Source organism: Paroedura picta, chromosome 1, assembly GCF_049243985.1.
Source record: "Paroedura picta isolate Pp20150507F chromosome 1, Ppicta_v3.0, whole genome shotgun sequence".
In the NCBI taxonomy this organism is placed as follows: domain Eukaryota; kingdom Metazoa; phylum Chordata; class Lepidosauria; order Squamata; family Gekkonidae; genus Paroedura; species Paroedura picta.
In genome coordinates this window covers 147,156,175-147,175,877 of record NC_135369.1, presented here as the reverse complement: position 1 = coordinate 147,175,877, position 19,703 = coordinate 147,156,175, and the positions used below count along the sequence as shown (strand labels likewise).

Below are 19,703 nucleotides of genomic sequence, written 5' to 3'. Positions count from 1 at the left end.
GGCTAGAGGAAGCTAGACCAAAAAGGTGGTTGAAAAGAACCTCTCTTCCTCCACCCCCTCCTTCATGGAGGTAACCAAAGGCACTTTTGTTATCTGTCTGAATGTTTTTTAGGGCAGGCAGTCAAAGATCTTTGCTGCAGGACTGTGTCTAACTCTGGCTTAATTAGGTTTGAGCTCCAGGATAAAGGCCAGTCATGCTGGAGACAATTAGATGTGAGCAAAGGAAAAAAGAAAAGAAAGTCACTTGTCCTTTAGATGCATACCTTCACTGTGTCTGAGGAGCAGATTACATTTAATTTTCTGTCAAGTATTGTTAAGTCTTCATTTTTTACAGCCAAGGCAGTTCATCTTAGAACTGAACCTTCCATTGCAATTGCATGTATGTTGTAAACTTGTCATTTTGTGAAAGTCACTGTGTATGGGGATTGCTTTATAACGTTGCTTTATAATGAGGAAATTGTTTACTTGACATTCTATTCTCTTTCAGCTTCCCTGGGCAAATCTATGATCTTGACTATCCGCCTTAGTCACATGGAGCAGAGTTTGACTGTTCCTGTGTAGTTAAATCTTGATTAATGAATTTCCCCTAATATCAGTGATCCAGTACTTAGACTACTTATGAACTAGCCATCTGAATATTTGAGTACTTTTCCAAGAAGGCCATTTATTACAATAATTTTAACAGACTATTTTAATTTTAATTATTTCTAATCCCATATTCAGATTTAGTCTTCCGCACTTTACATTAGGAATTGCAAGTCACTAGCATTTGTGCATGTGTGTGTATGGGGGAGGGAAGGTCCCTTGCCTCCAGCTCCCATTTTATGCTGCTGATCTGAGTGGCACTGGGAGAAAAACCAAAATTGTGTGTGAGACCAACAGTGAGCCCAGCTTCACTTCTGTTAGAAATCCAGAACTGACACAAGTCCTTTCTAAGAATTGCCAGAAACATCACACCACGTCTAGGTTTCCCACAGAAGTGATGACGTACCTACTCCCTGTCTCCCACCGGTACCCAGGCCCTGCAGAACCCTTTCATGTTCTGACAATGTTCTTCCTGAACTCTCATTTTGTAGTGATCTGTGCAATGGGAGATATTGTAGAGCAGTGGTCCCCAACCTTTTTATCACTGGGAACCGGTAAACGCTTGACAATTTTACTGAGGCCCGGGGGGGGAGGGGGAAGGTAATCATTTGCTGAGGGAAGTCGCCGCCGCCACCTGAGCCCCTGCTCCACTTGCTTTCCCGCTGGGGGGTGCTGCCAGCAACAGCTGTGCAGTGCCACTCCAAGGGGGAGCCCCAGCCATGGCGGCTGCTGGAAAGCACCAAAGGTGAGCTGGTGGCAGAGTGGCAGGGCAGCCCCTAAGGCAGCAGCTGGGGAGGAGGAGGAGCCGCAGCCCGGTACTGACTGATCCATGGACCGATACCAGTCCCCAGACCGGGGGTTGGGGACCACTGTTGTAGAGTTCAGTTAAGCTAACATAAATTTAGTCTGGATTCCACTCACTTATTTTACTTATACTTTGAGCATAGGGTAGGGGGCTAAGGACCAGGGCACTTTCAAAGGTTCTCTCTTGCCACAGCCAATACTATTGTTGTACTGGAAGTGGAGAATCAGCTGATGAGTCCAATTCTAAGCACCAGACAGATCAGTATTTGTTCACCCCATAGTTACCACTTTTTCCTTTTGCTGAGAACAGACAGCTATTGTAATCCAGTGCTGTTACTCCAGTTATAAATAATACTTAACAAGATGGGACCTGGTGCACCCCTCTTCACCCTGATTTCCCAGGAAGTACTCCCTTTATCAGGAGGACAGCATCCTCTGTACTAGAGAGTAATCTGAAATATTAAAACTCCCTGGAATAGCTTTTAAAGCTTTTATTAAAAGATAGGGGAGGGGAGCAAAAATGGGAATGAACAGCAAGAGGTTAGCATAAAATAAAAACAATGCAAATGTGATGGAAGGCTTGCTTAAAGTTTGGGGGCAAAAATGATTGTGGCTTATGGAAAAATCACTGCAAGGCAATGGGAAGCCCTGCACAAATGCATCAGAGTCCAGAGCAGCTGGTTAGTTTGCAGTGGAAGAGCAGCTGAGAAGCAGCAGCTGTACTGCTCTTTAAACTGTGCACTTGTACTCAGCAACAAGGAAAACTGAGAAGACAGGCAAAGAAAAATTAACATAAATTCACTAATGCACCTAAATTGTATACCACGTTGGTCAGCCCCCACCTGGTGTACTATGTGCAGTTCCGGAGGCCTCACTTCCAGAAGGATGTGAACAAAATTGAGAGGGTGCAGAGGACAGTGATGAGGATGACCCGGGGCCTGGGACCAACCCTATGAGGAAAGGCTGAGAGACTTGGAAAAGAGGGGTGCTGCCAGCAGCAGCTGCGCAGTGCCATACCAAGGGGGAGCCCCAGCCATGGCAGTCACCAGAAAGCACCAAAGGTGTGCCAGCGGCAGAGTGGCAGGGCAGCCCCCGAGGCAGCAGCCAGGGAGGAGGACGAGTAGGAGCTGCGGACCGGTACCGACTGATCTACGGACCGGGACCGGTCCCCAGACCGGGGGTTGGGGACCACTGCACTAAACTTTGACCAGCCTGCTCAGAAATGAAGCTTAAAGCATATCTGAAAAACATACAGACAAAAAATGCTGCCATGCCAGACATGTCATAGAATGACACCTAAAACAACATAAACTACAAAATGCTGGTATCAAGGCAATCAATTTTGTATGCTGAAAGACATAAGATTTAAAATATACTGTTCCATTTAATAATAATTTTGATTAATAAAAATGCTATTCTATTAGCAATTTAACACGTTCAGAGCAAACGATCGACACTACTTAGCAATTCCTTCAGCTTAGAAGAGTCATTAAATCTGTCCAAAAACAAATCCTTGAATACAGTACTTTAACTCAGGAGTAGGGGATTTATACAAGATTAAAAATTAACCTTATTGCCATAAGCTTTGGTCACCGAACCACTAAAGAATCAGTTGTCTCAGTATCAATTTGTGTTTTCTCTGTTAAACTCAGTATTGATTTCCTAAATCACAGAGCTTTCCTATCCTCCTTGGGAATGGCTAAAAGATTTTTGAAGTGAAAGAGTAGCCTGTTTTAATTACAAAAGCAAAGCTAGTTAAACCTCCTTGCTACAAATAATGCTCTCCAAATTACAGTCTGCCGTTGGGACTATTATTTATCAAATCAATCATTACATGGGTAGACTCAAGTGATACCGATTTACCTGGACATCATTATGTGTGAGACATCCTTGGATATTCTCCCATAAAGTTAATATATGACTATCTAAATAACAACAATAATAGAAGTTAATGTAAGAAGTCTGAAAACCATTAAGCTACAAATTGTCTTCATGAACTAGATTTAGTATTCCGCCTTTAATAGTTACTAAGATGAAAAGATGCTGCTAACAGCATGCTATGCAATCTTATTTAGAAGCTTGCATCTTCCATTTAAAAAATTGGGATAGCAAAAAAAAGAGATTTAGCTGGAAATATCTGTTCCATTATGGTTGGTACTGAAGTATGAAAATATAAGGGCACAAACACTATTGTGCTGCAATATTAGCTCTTGATCAGCAATGTTGACTAGCAGGCATATTCCTACAATCCTCTGATCGCTACCAGAAAACAATGTGTTTACTAATTTCTTATACAAGAATTGCTGTTCATTCTTAAATTTTATTAAATCTGATGATCACCTAAGAAGCTATCCAAGCAGATTATGAGCATTTGAATATCACCACCCTGGCTCAGTTTTAGCTTGCAAATGGTTGGCTACTATGAGGAGGGAAACTACATGAAGTCTTTTAAATCCCACAAGCAGACCTGTATCAAAAGCCATATCTTTGGGTCACTCCCATGACTTCTCAGGCTGTACACTTTCTGAGATTCAAATTTTAAGATCATGCTACAGGGAATCAAGGCATTAAGGACATGAGGAAGTAACCATGTTCTCATATCAATAGTTCTATTCTTTGATTTCTTGAGGGTTTATCAAATTCAGGCCTTGATTAATGACTGAGGTTTACTAGAGCAGCGGTCCCCAACCTTTCAGAGGCTGGGGATCGGCAGGGCATTGGGCCGCGCCCGCGCAGACCACCCCCGCGGGCCATGCCCGCGCATCGGGCCGCTCCTGCAAGCCGCGCATGCGTGATGCGCGGCCCGGCCCTGATTCTCTCTCCCCGCCCTCCCGCGGTAAGAAGCTTCCCGGGCCGCAAGCTTGCGGCCTGGGAAGTTTTTTTACTGCAGGGGGGCGGGGAGAGGGAGCCGCGGCCCGGCGCCGGGCCGCGGCCCGCAGGTTGGGGGCCACTGTACTAGAGGATAACGTGCCTTCTAGGACTATCTAGGACTATCCAGGAATACAGCCTTTCCTGGAGACCTAATAACAAGTTAAGCCAAGGACATCAGCCACATCCATCAGGCTTGCCTCTCAGGTAACTCAGTTATCACATCCAGGAATTTCAATCATCCCATCTTCCTTATTGCGTCACCTAGCAGGCCCTCATCATATCCTTCCTTCCTTGTGACAATTTTGGGCCATCTTCTGCTTAATCTATACAAAACTTCACACGAGCCAATAGGAGCTAGGATTCTGAATTTCCTCCAGTCAGAGTTAGAATATTCCAAAACTCCAAAAACCCAAACCATGGGCAAAATTCTGAAAAACCTGCCCAATGACAGAATGTCACTAATGGACTCCAGTAATAAATAAGCCAAAATGGGATAAACATACCATTTCCTCAGGGGAGAAATTAAATCCAATCTAATTCCCATGGAGTGCTCCTCTACCACTGAAATCACTGGATAGGGACACCTGTCCTTCTACCTGAACCCCCTTTCCATGTAACTTTGGAACTCCTTCAACTGCACTGAAATTTCTGGCCCAGAAAACATACGAAGCTTCTATAAACCTCTCACATTTTTCTTCTTCCCAAGTCTCATGTGAAGCATTGTTCAAAGAGAGTCTGCATCTTCTCTCTTTCTGTAGCAGCCATACAATATATATAGCAAGATGTGCAGGACCCACTGTACACTATGGACATGATTCTGACCAACCTAAGTACTTATTGGTGTTTTCAATAGGAAAAAGATAAACATGTACTCTCTCTTATTAAATTAAGTGGAAGGAGAAGAGAGGACAAATGAATGATATTCAGAGTCAAGGCAGAAGGGTTCTGAGTGGATAATGGAGACATGGGTGTTGGAATATGCAAGATCTGTAGTATGTATGACTTAAAACAATATGAAGAGCCTCCTACAGGGGGCACTGGATGAGATGTTAATTAGCATGGTTAGATTAGGAGGGACTTCCTGATATTTTACAAATAGTTTCTTCCTATGCCCAGATCGGCTGAATTAGAGACTTCTGGCTCTTTTGAGCATACTTCCCCCCTGCTGGCTTCTATAATGAACAGAATGAATGCAGAATAAAACAGTTAGCCCATTAAGACTCTCTTTCCTCTCTTTCTGGACAAAGTTGCTACTTTTTACAATAAAGCTATTTTATTCTTTTAAGCATCCTGGTGCTTCCTTCCTCTTTATATATTCAAACTCTGCCAACAATGGAAACCACCAGGGGAATGGAAGGCGAAGGGATGAAATGGAACCTGAAATGTAAAATGTTCAATTAACCAACTAAGAAATGCTGTTCTGAGCAAATTAATATGAACTAATTAGTGCAAGAGAAAAGCTGAACTAAAAGTGCATACATTATTCTGCAAGTCAATCTGATATTCAGATTCTGTGTGACTCATCATTTCAAGTTAAAGTGACTCATTCTTAGTTATAAAGAATATATGTACTAACAGGGTTGACAAAAAAAAGGATCATAATTGTAGTCAGGCACCAAGAACTTTAACACAGTAGGACAATTGTAGAGACATCTTACATAGCTGTCAAGAAGACGGTATAATGATATCATCTTTATGTTAATATTCCAATGCTGCAAGGTTTTTTAAAATTCAGAAAGAATATCATCCAGCCAGCATTAAGCACTCCCACAGATCTGAGTAAGATTTAAATGCATGCTTAACCTTTTCCTGCTGGAAGCACAGTTAAGTACTTGGGCTTGGCTGCCTCATGTCCCACCGTGATTAGTGGATCCTCCCTGTATCTACTGTGTAACTGATCTGAGAAATTATAGTAGCATCACATTGCTAAAACGAAATAAGAATAGTTACCAAATCACATTATGTTACAATTAACAGATGAGAGATAGATATGCTAAAACTGTAAGAACTTGGTTTACAAACACGCCAAAGAGCAATGAAATAGTAATCTACATACGAGTTTAATGTAGTGGTTAAGTGTGCAGACTTCTAATCCGGGTTTGATTCTGTGCTCCCCCACATGCAGCCTGCTTGGTGACCTTGGGCTCGCCACAGCACTGATAAAGCTGTTCTGATTGAGCAGTAATATCTGGGCTCTCTCAGCCTCACCTCCCTCAAAGGGTGTCTGTCGTGGGGAGAGGAAAGGGAATGCGATTGTAAGCCGCTTTGAGACTCCTTCAGGTAGATAAAACGCAGCATATAAGAATAACCTCCCCCCCTTCTCCTGAAAAGTTAGATTTAGAATTGAATTCATGCTTCAACTCTGTTTACCATTAGGCAAATCATAGCATTTATCATAAACATGGAGACTTGACCACCCAATGATTCAGCTCACATCCAATTTATCAGCTGAGAATGGGGAGCTGATGGTTCAATTGTTTGTCAACCAATATGTAGTTGTATGTAAGGTAGCATCACAGTTTCTTTCTTAAACATGTGGTATCAACTATCCTGAACTGCACTCAGGCTAAGGTGACCAGATTGTCCCACTTTTGGAGGGACATCTGGGGGCACCTGGCAAATTGTACTTTATGTTGAAATTAAAAATATATATTACAATACTACTTTTGCATTCTATGCGTTCTATGAAAATTTTTGTTGCTCCATATAGACCAAATTTTTAATCAAGAACCCCCCCCCCCCCCGGACAATGATGTCCCGCTTTACCAATGTTAAAATCTGGTCACCTTAACTCAGGCCCAGTCAGGTCTCCTCTGGAGCAGTGCCCTCAGGTCTATATAGCTGGGCTTAGTGGCATCAAAAGGTTCTGGTAGTCAAGAACTGGCCTTGGCACACAGTCTTACACCTAATAGAGCAGCTGATCCAGCAAGACAGGCTTCTCAGCCTAAATAAACTGGGGAATAATTTGGCTCAGCTACACTGTTAGCAGATGCCAAACTCTTGTGGCTGTGCTGAACTATGGGCAGAACCCAGCAAATAAGTATGAATTAACTGCCTGGTTCTGAGATGGTGTTATATGGTACCAGTCTGGCACGTCACCTCCTTTGGGTCTTTTTGGCCTGGACCACCTGTCACCACCATTCCTGAAGAGAAGGCACATGTCTAGGGGGTGAGATGGGTTATATTATGGGCCAGTGGCAAGGTTTCATTGGCAGGTTATGGCAGGGTGACCACTGGAACATCATCCACTGGTACCTCTGCCTACTCAGGCCCTTTTTGGTCTTGCTGGTCCACCTCAGCTAGTGGCCTTGGTTCCTCAGGCACTGAGTCCATCACTGGGCTGGCTGGAAGGGATCATGACATCAACCGTTTTTTATGCTGTGCATTCTCATGTAGTCCAGTTGACTCTTCCATTCAACAGTTAATTATTTAACTATACAATTAAATCAGTCACAGAGTACATAAACCATCTATACATTATAAATGAGTGCACATACTTCCGACAACATGTTGAATGTTCAAAAGCCTTCAGAATGAGCCCTGCCTGCAAATAGACTTTCAGATGTTCAGCACATGGTATAAACATGAGAGAAGCAGTTTAAAGGGACCAGTCTCTGCACATCCATTACAGCTGGGTGGCTCTCATAATCAGCTGTAATATGCATGGGGCCCTGCTCCCTTTAAACACTCCCTCCCTGTCTTGGCAGGCTGAGAGGGAGTATTTAAAGGATCCGCCCACCCATATGCATATTACAGCTGATTATGAGAGCCTCCCAGTTCTCATGATCAGCTGTCATGTGGCTTTCCTGCACCCTCCCATGGTAGCAGGGGGTGGGGAGAGCTCGCAAGCAGCTCTCTCAATAGGAAAGGATCTTGCCAGCTCCTGAAACCTCTTCACCAGGCATCCAGAAAATTTTCAGGGAGAAGACTCTCTGCACCCTCTCAAGGTGGTGGAGTGTGTAGAGAGCTGACAAGCACTTTTCCTGATGAAAAAGATGCTTCCTGCCTCCTTAAACTTCCTCACCATCCTGTCAAGCAGCAGGAAGAAGATTACGTAGTGCATTCCAGCATGCAGTGGGTTTCACTGCTAGTTCATAAATAAATGCTGTTTTTTTTAATATTACTCTTCTATGTTCATCTACATCAGGTTTTCCCAACCATGGTACCACATAGTGCCATGGTGTGAAGGTTTTCAAAATGGTGACTGGGGGGAGCCCTCCCTTGCCTACTGTTTCCTCCAAGCAAAGAGGAAAGAAAAAGGTTTTAATTTTTAAAAATCTACCCTTAATTGGGCAGGCTGACCTCTCAAAGTGACCAATGACCGGCCTGAAGGGAGTGGGGGGGAGGGGCTCTGGCCATTTCAACCTTTGCTGCTCAAGGCTCCTCTCACTTCTGGGATGCCTGGCAGGGAGGCACAGACCGCTGATATCACTTCCTGGTGTCTCAAAGCCTTAAAAACATTTCAGTAGTCCCTCCACATTCAAAAGGTTTATCTATATAGTCCCCAGTTGTCCTGAACACTGCAGTGCAGTCCTGTCAGGTCTCTTACAGAATAGTGCCCTCAGATTGAGACTGCTAGTCTTAGAAGCATCAAGGCAGCCAGGAACTGGAACTAGAGGCAAGGCACTGGATCCACCTGGTGTACACAGGCTTCCACCTCGTTGCCCTGCTGGCAGGTGTTGAGCTCCTGAGGCTGCCCTGTGCTTTGGCCAGGAGCCTACAAAGAATTATTCTACAGGTGCACTTTTTAATATCTGTTGCCATTCCTCTTTTGGATAGATAAATGAAGACCCACAACTAAAAGGACAAATGGCAGCACCAGTAATCACTTTGCTAGAGGTCATTCAGGGGTCATTACAAGTATCACACAAACAATGTTTAAAAAGAGTTTCAGAAGAGCTCCAGAAAATTACTGGCTAGGTATTGGGATATCTGTGTTGAGTAAAATAGAAACTAATATTATTGATAGAATTACTATGCATACAGAAAAATGACTGCTGAGAGAAATTTGGCATTCCTTCTGCAGAGGGAAGTTCACCGACTTTTTCATTTGTTAACAGGAATGTGGCAAATGGAAATCCAGTAAAATCCATTTTGTACATAGTCTTCCAAAAACATTTTAACAAGGTTCCTTATCAAAGAACAATTTACCCCTTCCCCCAAATCATAGAATTATAGAGTTGGAAGGGGCCATATAGGCCATCTAGTCCAACTCCCTGCTCAACAGAGGATCAGCCCAAAGCATCCTAAAGCACCCAAGAAAAGTGTGTATCCAACCTTTGCTTAAAGACTGCCAGTGAGGGGGAGGGGGGGGAGGGGGAGGGGGAAAGATACAAATGAAGGATACATTCCTTTTAAAACGGACATGTGGAAACAAAAAATATCTTTGCCTGTTCTAGAGCAACATATTAACCACTAAAAGCACAAGGGCATATTGAGATTCAGCATTATCTCCAATAACCCATCTCCATCTAGATTATCAGCCCACTGATTTAAGAACATTCAGAGGTTTATTTATTTCAGTAGTCAAGTGAAAACGTATCCCAGCCAAAGATCACTCATGTTTTCATTTTAAGATTAAAATCACTCTAGAAATGAGTAAATATGAATAACAATGATTTCAAAAACCTGCATACATAATGAAATCAGAAGCAGAAAGACATATCATTCCTTATCCTATTTTAAGATTAGAAGATGAAACAAAAGTTTCTGAGTGAGATGCACAGTTTAGGTTATGCCTTTCCCTGAGACCAACCAAAGGGAGCTGATAGAATATTGGTGAGAAGCTGACTGTTGAAAACTCAATTTCTTTCTGAGACAGAACTGGTTGAATAAAGAATCAGTAAGCCTACAGTGGGAGCCTGCAGAAACAGGAACAGAGCAGGTCTATGCTGCTCCATCACTCTCACCCACCCATGCAAGAAACAAGGCTGGGACAGCCCAATGCTGTTCTATCACCTCCCCCCCCCAACATCAGAAGCCCCCCCACAGAAGGTTTTGCTGATTCAAAGCCCTCCCTGCATATTTAAGTGCAAACAAGCATACTTACCTCTTTGGACTCCATTCACTGCCACATGTGATGAGCCTCAGCCAGCAAAGATTTGTATGGCCAGGGTTCCTTGCCTTCCCACTCTCTCCAGGCCCCATTGGTCACTTAGGGAGGTGGAGTGGGTGGATTGACATGCCCATATATGGTCATATCATCCAATATTTTCCAGCCAATTGGCAAAATCCTTCCAGGGCCTTCACGAAACCCCAGAGTTTCATGAAAATCTGTCCTAGGTAGATGGTTTGTCACTAAGAATGGGAATGAACTTGAAACATGTGGCTTGGTCCATGCTTCATAATGTGCCCTGTTCATGAACCATGGACCAATATGTATTTTCAGCCACCACACAAAATGCTCTGCAAGTTTAGTGCCTCTAACTTGCACATAATCTCTTTGATACACTCCTGAAGCCACATCTGTCAAAATGACCAAGGTTCAAGTATGTATAAAATGGATCCTGTGCAAGTTAGAGACATCAAAGTTTCAGGGGACCTCCCCCAGATGCTCCTTTAAGTGCCCTTAAAGTTGTTGCTTTGAACTTCTGTAAACATTTTAGAAATGTTTCCACTCACAAAGCAACATGAACCTCCATGAACAACTGGAAAGTTCATGTTTTGACTTTGCAGAGCACGAACTGGTCAAAATTCATCACAAACTTTAGTTCATGAGCTGGTTCATCCCGTTCCCTTTTGTCTCTGTGTATAAAAGCTTGCTGGACTAGATGGACTACTGATCTGTTCACTAGAGAGGTATTTCAAATAACTGAGATTTGATCAAAGCAAAAAAACACTGGTACTATCCATACACTCGTTTTAAAAACTAGTTGTGCAGGAGCAAATAAGGAGACAGTAGACCAACACTATACATTGAAAGCACTGTACCATTGGATTATAGTGAATTTAAAGCATGTAAATGCAGCAAGATTAGAACTTCGTGATAATTAAAGACTGATTTGATTAAGATGCAGTGAATCATACTAAAATTACATGAGTTCAAAAAGTGAGATCCCATCAAAATAATATTTCAGTTAATCCTTTCTCAATTAGTAGTAAGCTTTTTGGGAATTCTAACAGCAATAGTTCCCTCTCCCCTCATCATCTATATACTGTTATACACACAATGTGTAAATAATACGTGTATGAAATAGACATATGTCTAATATCACTACATAGATCCCAAGTAGACACAGTGCCCAACTCCACTGCTAATGGTTTAAAAATGTCTCCAACCAAATAAGTGGTTTTGTTTGTTTGCAGTACAAAGCAGTTCAAAGTAATTGATTTAGTGAATTTGGAAGAAAAAAAACCCTTATTAAAACTCCATTTAAGGCTGTAAAATTGCTCTTAGCAAACTAGGATTAGTCTAATTTATGGTACCTATGGAACAATATATGTTCAAACATAGTTGTTCAATCAATTGTACTGTAGTATAATATACCATTTAGCAGTAGGCTTTTGAATGGGCGAAATGATCAAAGCATAGGATGAACTGTGCTCATAAATTATTATTTCTTTCTACCAAAACTATAATATATATAACTGCATCTTATTCATTATTGTGTTACAAACCATTCATTGTTCAAAATTAGTTGCTAGGGTCTTAAAATAAAAGGCTTGGGCAAAAACAGATCTGATAGGCTTTTAGTTCTGATGAATCCAAGGTCCTTGTTATACATTTATTTCCATTTAGTCTTTCTCACTGGTACTAGTAAAGCAATATAATGCAGTGGAGACTGGAGAACTCTAAGAAATAACTGTAGGAAATAACATATTATTCCCAATAGAGATCACCTCCCTATCTAATCAATTACATTATAGCCCTACTGCTCTGTGAGAAATGTCCTTCTGAATAATGCTGGTTTGCACAAGATGGAAGATGGATTATTCCATAATATGGGCACAACCACAGAGAGTGACTGTGCATGGGCACTTGCTGTTTTTATCTGTTTCAGGGTGGCACCTTCAGAAGGCTGTGCTCTGTTTAGAGAGGTGGTCAGAGTGGAACATAGTAGGAGAGAACGTTGTGCAGGTATAACACCATGAAGCACTTCATAAGTCATAGTTTTAATCTTGAATCTGGCACAGTAACTGAGCAATAACCAATGGAGTGTCTGTACCAACTACAGTTTCCTAGTTGTCTTTAAGGGAAAACCCATGGAGATTGCATTGCAGTAGTCTAGCCCTGAAATAACCATAGCATGGATCCATATGGCCAAGTCTGCAGAGTTAAGGTAGCTGGCCATCTTTTGAGCTAGGTGGAGTTGATAGAATGCCCCTTTTGAAGCTGCATAAGCTTGCTGGATCCAGAATTACCCCTAGGCTCTTAACTAAATTGGCAATAGACAATTGGACTCCATCAAAAGTGGGATGCCCCATGTCCTTCAGTGCCTTGGCCTTCTCAATCAATATTACCTCTGTCATATCAGGATTCTATTTCAGCTTGTTTACCGTTAGCCATTCAACTACAGCAGTTGGGCATTTATTCAGAGACACTATAGTGTCTCCACATAATTTGAATGAAGAAATGTTGAGCTGGATGTCATTAACATGCTGATGGCAGCCTATTCTAAACTCACAAACCATTTTCCCCAAGGGCATCACATAAAGTTTGAATAAGATTGAACCTTGCAGAACCCCATAAGGCGGTTCCTAAACTGTAGAAAGCTACAGCCACCTTCCTGAGTTCTGATTATAAGGACTGGAACCAATCTGAAATGCATAACTTAATCCCACCTTCTACCTCCAAACATCTCAACTGAATGAGATGGTTCACTGTGACATTAAGTCTAGTAAAGCAGTAGAGGAGTGTAGACTTTGTTTATATTTAGACAGAAGTCATCTGTTAGGGCTGCCAGTGCCATTTCTGTCCCATAGCCTGGCCTGAAATTGAACTCTTAAATTTCAGAACAAAAAGACTTTGTCCACGTATAGTTGCACTGGGTGCCATTTCAGAGTTCATTGTTTGTAGCTAGCACTTTAGAAAGAAATGTCTACCATTCCCAAAACTAAAAGTCTAAAACTTTCTCTCCAGAAAAAAAAAGTCTAAAACTTTCTCTGTCCCCTGTTACTATATTCTATCTGTGGGTAAATACTTTTTTTTTTTTGCTTCATTTGGTATTCCTGCAATAAAGTCTCCTTCCTTTTTTTGTGTGTGTGCTTTGTATATATTTTAACCGTTCTATATGTATTCTCCTTTTGAAGTAGTTTTGATTATGTATAACTTTTAATTATAATGAGTTTTGTTTGCTTTTACAATGAATTTGTAATGCATTATATTATACAGTTATTAATTATATATTACATTTATTATAATGAGCTAGCATTGTGTAGTGGTTAAGAGCAGTGGCCTCTAATCTGGAGAGCTCTACCGCAGGGTGTCTGTGGTGAGGAGATGAAGGGAAAATGTAAGCTGCTTTGAGACTCCATTCTGAAGTGAGAAGAGGGGTAAAAATACCAGCTCTTCTTCTTCATAATGTAATTTTATCAAGTGTCTTTTAAGTTGTTAGCTACCATGGTAGCCTTTGTCAAGGCAGAACAATGTGATACCAATTTTGTCAGGAAATAAAACCAGGAATCTTTGTTATGTTGAATTTTCCAATCACTGACGCTTTGGCACAAACCAGAATGTTCAGAATTATAACAACAGATATAAGCCAAGCCACTTCCATACTTAACAAGCAACTCAATATGTATAAAGACTACCAGGAACATCCAAGGCAAAACAAACTGGCACATTAACCACAGAACATTTACAAATGGAGAATTGTAATTTGTTTTTAAAAAGAGATTGCTTGCATCACTTTCCCTTTAAAACTGGGAGAAAGGTGATTGGCTAGCTGCCATGATTGACAGGTGGGGGAGACTCATGGGTATAACGAGCCCCTCTCTTCCGCCACTTTAATCAGCCATGCAGAGTGCCAGGAAGCATGAGAAAGCAAGAGCATGAGGAGGTGAGAAATAGTGGGGGGCACAATTTTTAATAGCATTAAGCAATTGTGCTGGCTTAACACTTTGTTCTTAGATGTGTGGAATGGCCCCCACTTTTTGTGATTTCCCTCATCCTGAGGCAAATCTGGGCAAATCTCAAACCAGCCTCTAGACATCATGTGGAGGGGGGGGGGTCTAAAACCCACCAGCTGTCCAGGGGCAGATTCCTTGTGCGAAAATGGTTTATGAATTTATTTTTCAAAATGAATCAATAAACAAAATGAGTATGAGGCTACTTTGACAGAACTGGATTCATTTGTGGATTCATTTTTCCACAATTTTTCTGTGAGCAGGGATTTTTTGTTTTATGAAGGAACATTTCCGCTGCTCCAGACAGACAAATGCTCTATCTCAATCTACCCCGCAAGGCTGTTGTGTGTGCAAGGCTCTATCTGAATCTACCCCATCAAGCTGCTTGCCCTGCCGCGACCCCTGTGAAAGGTAGTTCGACCCCCAAAGGGGTCCCAACCCTCAGGTTGAGGTCTATTGGTTTAGAAGTAAGTAATTCATATGGGTTATATTGACTTTAAGTCAAATCTGTATATGATTTTAAGTGATGTTAGCCATCCTGAGACCATGCAGGAGAAAGGCAGCCTAAAAATCTCATAAAAATAAATAAACAAAAATATTGACAACTCTCTTTTTCAATCTGATCCCCCCCCCCAGTATTCTGTATTTCCTCCCAAAATGGAATAAGTTAAAAATAACAAAAATTTAGTGCAGAAAAATTAGATACATAACAACCTCAGTAGTACTTAGACGGCTATGAAAATCATGGATAATCACAGAAATGGGATTTTGATATAGAATATAAGTGAATCTGAAAGTAACTTTCATATGTTTACAAGGTTCCATCAAATGTCAGTCAAACTTACCATGATCAATGTTGTTGTTCAGAGTCCACAGTGATACTGCTTCAAGCATCCTTGCACTTCTGCAGTAACCAGGGTCATGCCTTACGAAAGAAGCTATATTAGCAACTTATTTATTGAAGGTTTTGTGCCTGAGCAATCAGCAACAGAACCATCGCACTCGCATGAAGGACATATTCCCCAGCATCATAGTCATGCCTTAATACAGAGAACAGCTATAGCAACAGCTGTATAAAGATGTTTTAAAAACAATATATTCCTAAATGCATTGGACGGGTAGGATGGCCACTTAACATACTGCAATGAGGACCTTCCAGCATTGCTCCCTGTCTCTCACCCATGCTCAAAGGAATAGTGAAGAAGACATGGGGGATGGTGTCAGGATATCACTTTTTCTTTCAAAACAGGAAATTACATTATGGCACCCTAGTAATTACTAAATCTCCATACACACATGGAGATCTGGAAATCCCTAGTGCAGCGGTTCTCAACTGCCAACACACAGTGACCCCTACAGCAGAGGCAGGGCGGCGGCAGCGTGTGCTGCCGTCACTTTTGCTGTAGGGGGCATGGAGCGGAGGTGGTAGAGCAGCGGTGGCAGCATGGCTCTGGCCTCCTCCATGCTGCCTCAGAACTTACCGAGACGGCGCCAAGTAGGCCAGCATCACAGGAGAGGTGGCGGCTGCAACGGCAGCATGGTGCTGTCCTCTTCTGTGCCGCCTCGGTGAGCTCTAAGGCAGCACGGAGGAGGCCAGCGCCATGGTGCTGCCACCACCACGACCCCCCAGGAAAGGCCAATCAACCCCTCGGGGGGTCATTACCCCCGGGTTGAATACTGCTGCCCTAGTGTATCTATGAGTGTCACCCTGCCCCCCAGTTCTCCTAGGGATCACTAGTTGAGGAATGGCAACCCTACAGATGGAAGGAAACGACCATTCCCATGAACGTAAGAAGGCCCAACCTCAGGAGACACACAAAGAAAGTACCTAATCTCTTAAGATTCCTCTAAAAATGTAATATTTCTTCTTTTAATAGTATGTCTTTTAGGTTATGTAGCAGCAATGTCAGACATGATATTTATTTATTCTTTAGATTTCTATCCTGCTAGAACATAAATTAGGAAACGGGATCAATTTGAATGATATTAGCACATAGCTGTGTAAATACAGTTGTTTTATTATGATGAAGACGTTATAGCTGTTCTGAGATAAAGAACGTACTGCATATTCAACTCAAGAACTCTGAAATCATGAGAAAGCTATGAGCCAAAATAAAACTTCCATAAAGATTATAATATTTTAAAAGAAATATATGCACATAAGAAATTCAATGGACAAAGAATGATACAAAGCCTAGAACTATGAAGTAAACTTTGGAAAAATCCTCTGCAGGAACTTTTAGAAATCCTATTAAAACTAAATACATCTTAGTGTTAAGTTTTACATTGCCACCAATTAAAAATGGAATATTTTACAATAAATGGAGTATGAAACATTTTCTGGGACATTAATATATTTAGCCACCATGCAAGTCAAAAACAGCACCCTTCAGGTCAAATTGGATACTTAAGCATTTAGCAAAAATTACCGAGTACATTGTCTGCAAGGTAATTGTAAAGCTATAAAATGATTCAGTTCAGTGATTCTAATATGATTTAATTACAATGAATCTGGTGTCACTCACCTTGTGAATATTTAACATTGAGCTACTGGTATTCGAGGTTTTAACATGGAAATATACATAGAGATACGTTAAATTAAGTATTGTAAGACTATCCTACTGTATGACAAACCAGTAAACACTGTATTTTTGTGCAATAATAAGTCCACAAATCATTTCAATATGGTTAGAAGGTCAAAGACACTTCAAGACACCAGCAAAGGTATTTGAAGATTCTAGAAGTCAAAACAAGACAATGATTTCAGTTTGGTTTACTCTCATGGCAAATTCAGCCTCAGAACGACAATAAATGCTCCAACTTTAAGCAAGGATGGTAAAAACTTATCCTTAACGGAACTAGAACAATTCCAAAGGGTTTGCAAAAGGGAGCTCCTCTGCCTGCCATTTGGTTGAGGTCAACTAGAAACAACATCATCTCCTGAACCATCCTACCACAGGGCCATCATTATGCTAGTGTTCTATCGTCCTATTTTCCTGTACCGTTCCTGTTCCACTAAATTTTATGTAAACTGCCCTGAGTCTCAGAGGAGGGCGGTACATAAATGAAATAGTAAATATATTTGTCCCAAGGTCTTAAGTATCAACAGAAATCTCATAGAAGTTCTGAGATATTCCGGGATATATAGAAATGGTTTCATCTCTGAACCATTTTCATGTCCTCCTATCTACTGATGTGAGGTGAGCGGCCACAAGGGATAGGGTCTGTCATTGGTTGCTTCCTGGTTCTTGAACACCCTCCTGGGTTTTGGGGCCATTATGGTATATTTTCAGTACTGGATCAGGGTTTCTAAAAACTGAGTGATAAATAGCTTCTGTTTCTTCTCATCTGATTGTGTTTGGTTGTACTTTTGGAATCAGTCAGTATGGGTTTACTAAAACTGTCAGTTTAGATCTTTTTCTCCACTTTAAATGTTGATTGGCAGGAGGGCATATGGGCCAAGCAAGACTCAACTCAGGTTGGCAAAAACAAGGCCAAAGCTTTTATTATGCAACCACAAGCCTGTAGCTGGATGGTTGGCCTGGCACAAGAAAATAGAGCCCCCCATTCAGCTGTCTGGCTGCTCATTACTGACTTTGGGGGCGCACTGGTACCCGTTGCATTCCCAGCTGGGAGGGCAGGTTCCTTGCCCCCAGAGTCCTGCTCCCAGGCGGCAGCTTGCAGATGGCCGACAGGTGCCCACCTCATTCGGCCACCCAGCTGCCTGGCTCAGCCAGGTAGGCTGTGCTCATACTCAAGCCAGTCTTATGGAGACCCCCATCTGGATAGACGCAGACATTATGCATTTCAGAATAATCATCCAAGCAACTATCAATTCCTGTAGTGCATGTTTGTCTTGCTCTCCATGTAAGGAGCATCACGCAAGGTTTTCCCCTCCTTATTTTATCTTCCCGACAACAACCCTGCACAATAGGCAACCCACCAAGTTTTCATGACAGGATGGGGATCTGAACTTCTTCCGGATTCTTCTCTGACACTCATCTGTTAAAGCAGTCACTTTGTAAAACTCCTTCAGGGGGAATAAAACAAAACTTCCAGCAAGGAAACGTACTAAAAATGTGATTAAAAAGCATCTAGAATGCAGAAATACTTATTTTCCTGCCACGTCACAGGTTTAAATGTATGATGGTTGTCTCACTGCAACCTAGCTCTTGAAAGAAATCAGTCTTTCAGCAGCATAAGAGGAATGTATGAGATGATGGTTTTAAGAAAGCCAGCTTGGTGTTGTGGTTAGGAGTGTGGACTTCTCATCTAGTGAGCTGGTTTGATTCCTGCTCAACTTCCACATGCAGCCAACTGGGTGATCTTGGGCTCGCCACAGCACTGATAAAGCTGTTCTGACGGAGCAATAATGTCAAGGCTCTCTCAGCCTCACCCACCTCTCAGCGTGTCTATTGGGAAGGGAAGGCGACTGTAAGCCGCTTTGAGCCACCTTCAAGGAGAGAGAAGCAGCATATAAGAACCAACTCTTCTTCTTCTTAAACAAGTAGCGTACTTTTAAAACAGTTTGGCTACTACCTGCTAGCTGTTGAAATATCTAACAGTTATGATGTGTAAGCAACTTTGCTATCAAATAATAGCAATTAAATTTTGCAAGTAGTCTTATTGAATGGGAAGGCTATCCTTGATTTCATATAAAGTCCAGTAGGCCAGATAAATAATTCAGTGGCCATTTTTTTCAAAGGCAATGCTAGAGTTTCTACACATAATTTCTTCTACTGGCTACTGCTGACTTTCCCTGTGACCACTACTATTTATGCTGAAGTAGAGAGAAGGGCCCAGAAAGAAATGATGATAAATAAATGAAGAGTTATTGCATTTCCTTTTTCGATTGTGAAGGGTAAACAGAAATGTTTGTGTTCAGCAGTTGACCAGCAGAAATGAATAATTATTTTAAGTTCCCAACAGGATCAAGTGATAAAATATTGCAAAACTGCTTGCACAATCCAGAGGAGAAAATTCTGTGACCTCAGCAATAAAATAGATTTGAAATGCATTCTTTTATTTTATTTTTAGTAAAACATGCTGAATATAAGAACATTAAATGCCCATTTATCTTCCTTTTGCAAAATTATACCACATGCTCCTGTAAAACTTCGGTTATTAGGGTTGTGTGTGTGTTTTAGTGAAACTTCTTTTGCTTACTAGAGGATTAACACGAAAATAACAGGCATTGTTCTGCTGGAGAGAGTGGGACAGACTTATTTTTATCATGTAAATATCTTTGTTGTGGTGGGGGCTGTAGAACTTTGCACTTCTTGATCTCCAAACATTAAAGAGGATTAATCCCCTCACTCACACACCTCCCTTATAATGATAGCATCAGAATTCTAATCTGTACTCCAAAATCTACTGGG

General features: G+C 41.6%; 1 protein-coding gene across 1 annotated transcript in view; it reads right to left on the bottom strand.

Moving 5' to 3' along the window:
* LOC143825613 (protein eyes shut homolog) overlaps positions 1 to 19,703 on the bottom strand; it is a 392,680-nt gene that overhangs the window by 338,974 nt on the left and 34,003 nt on the right. The window lies entirely within an intron of this gene.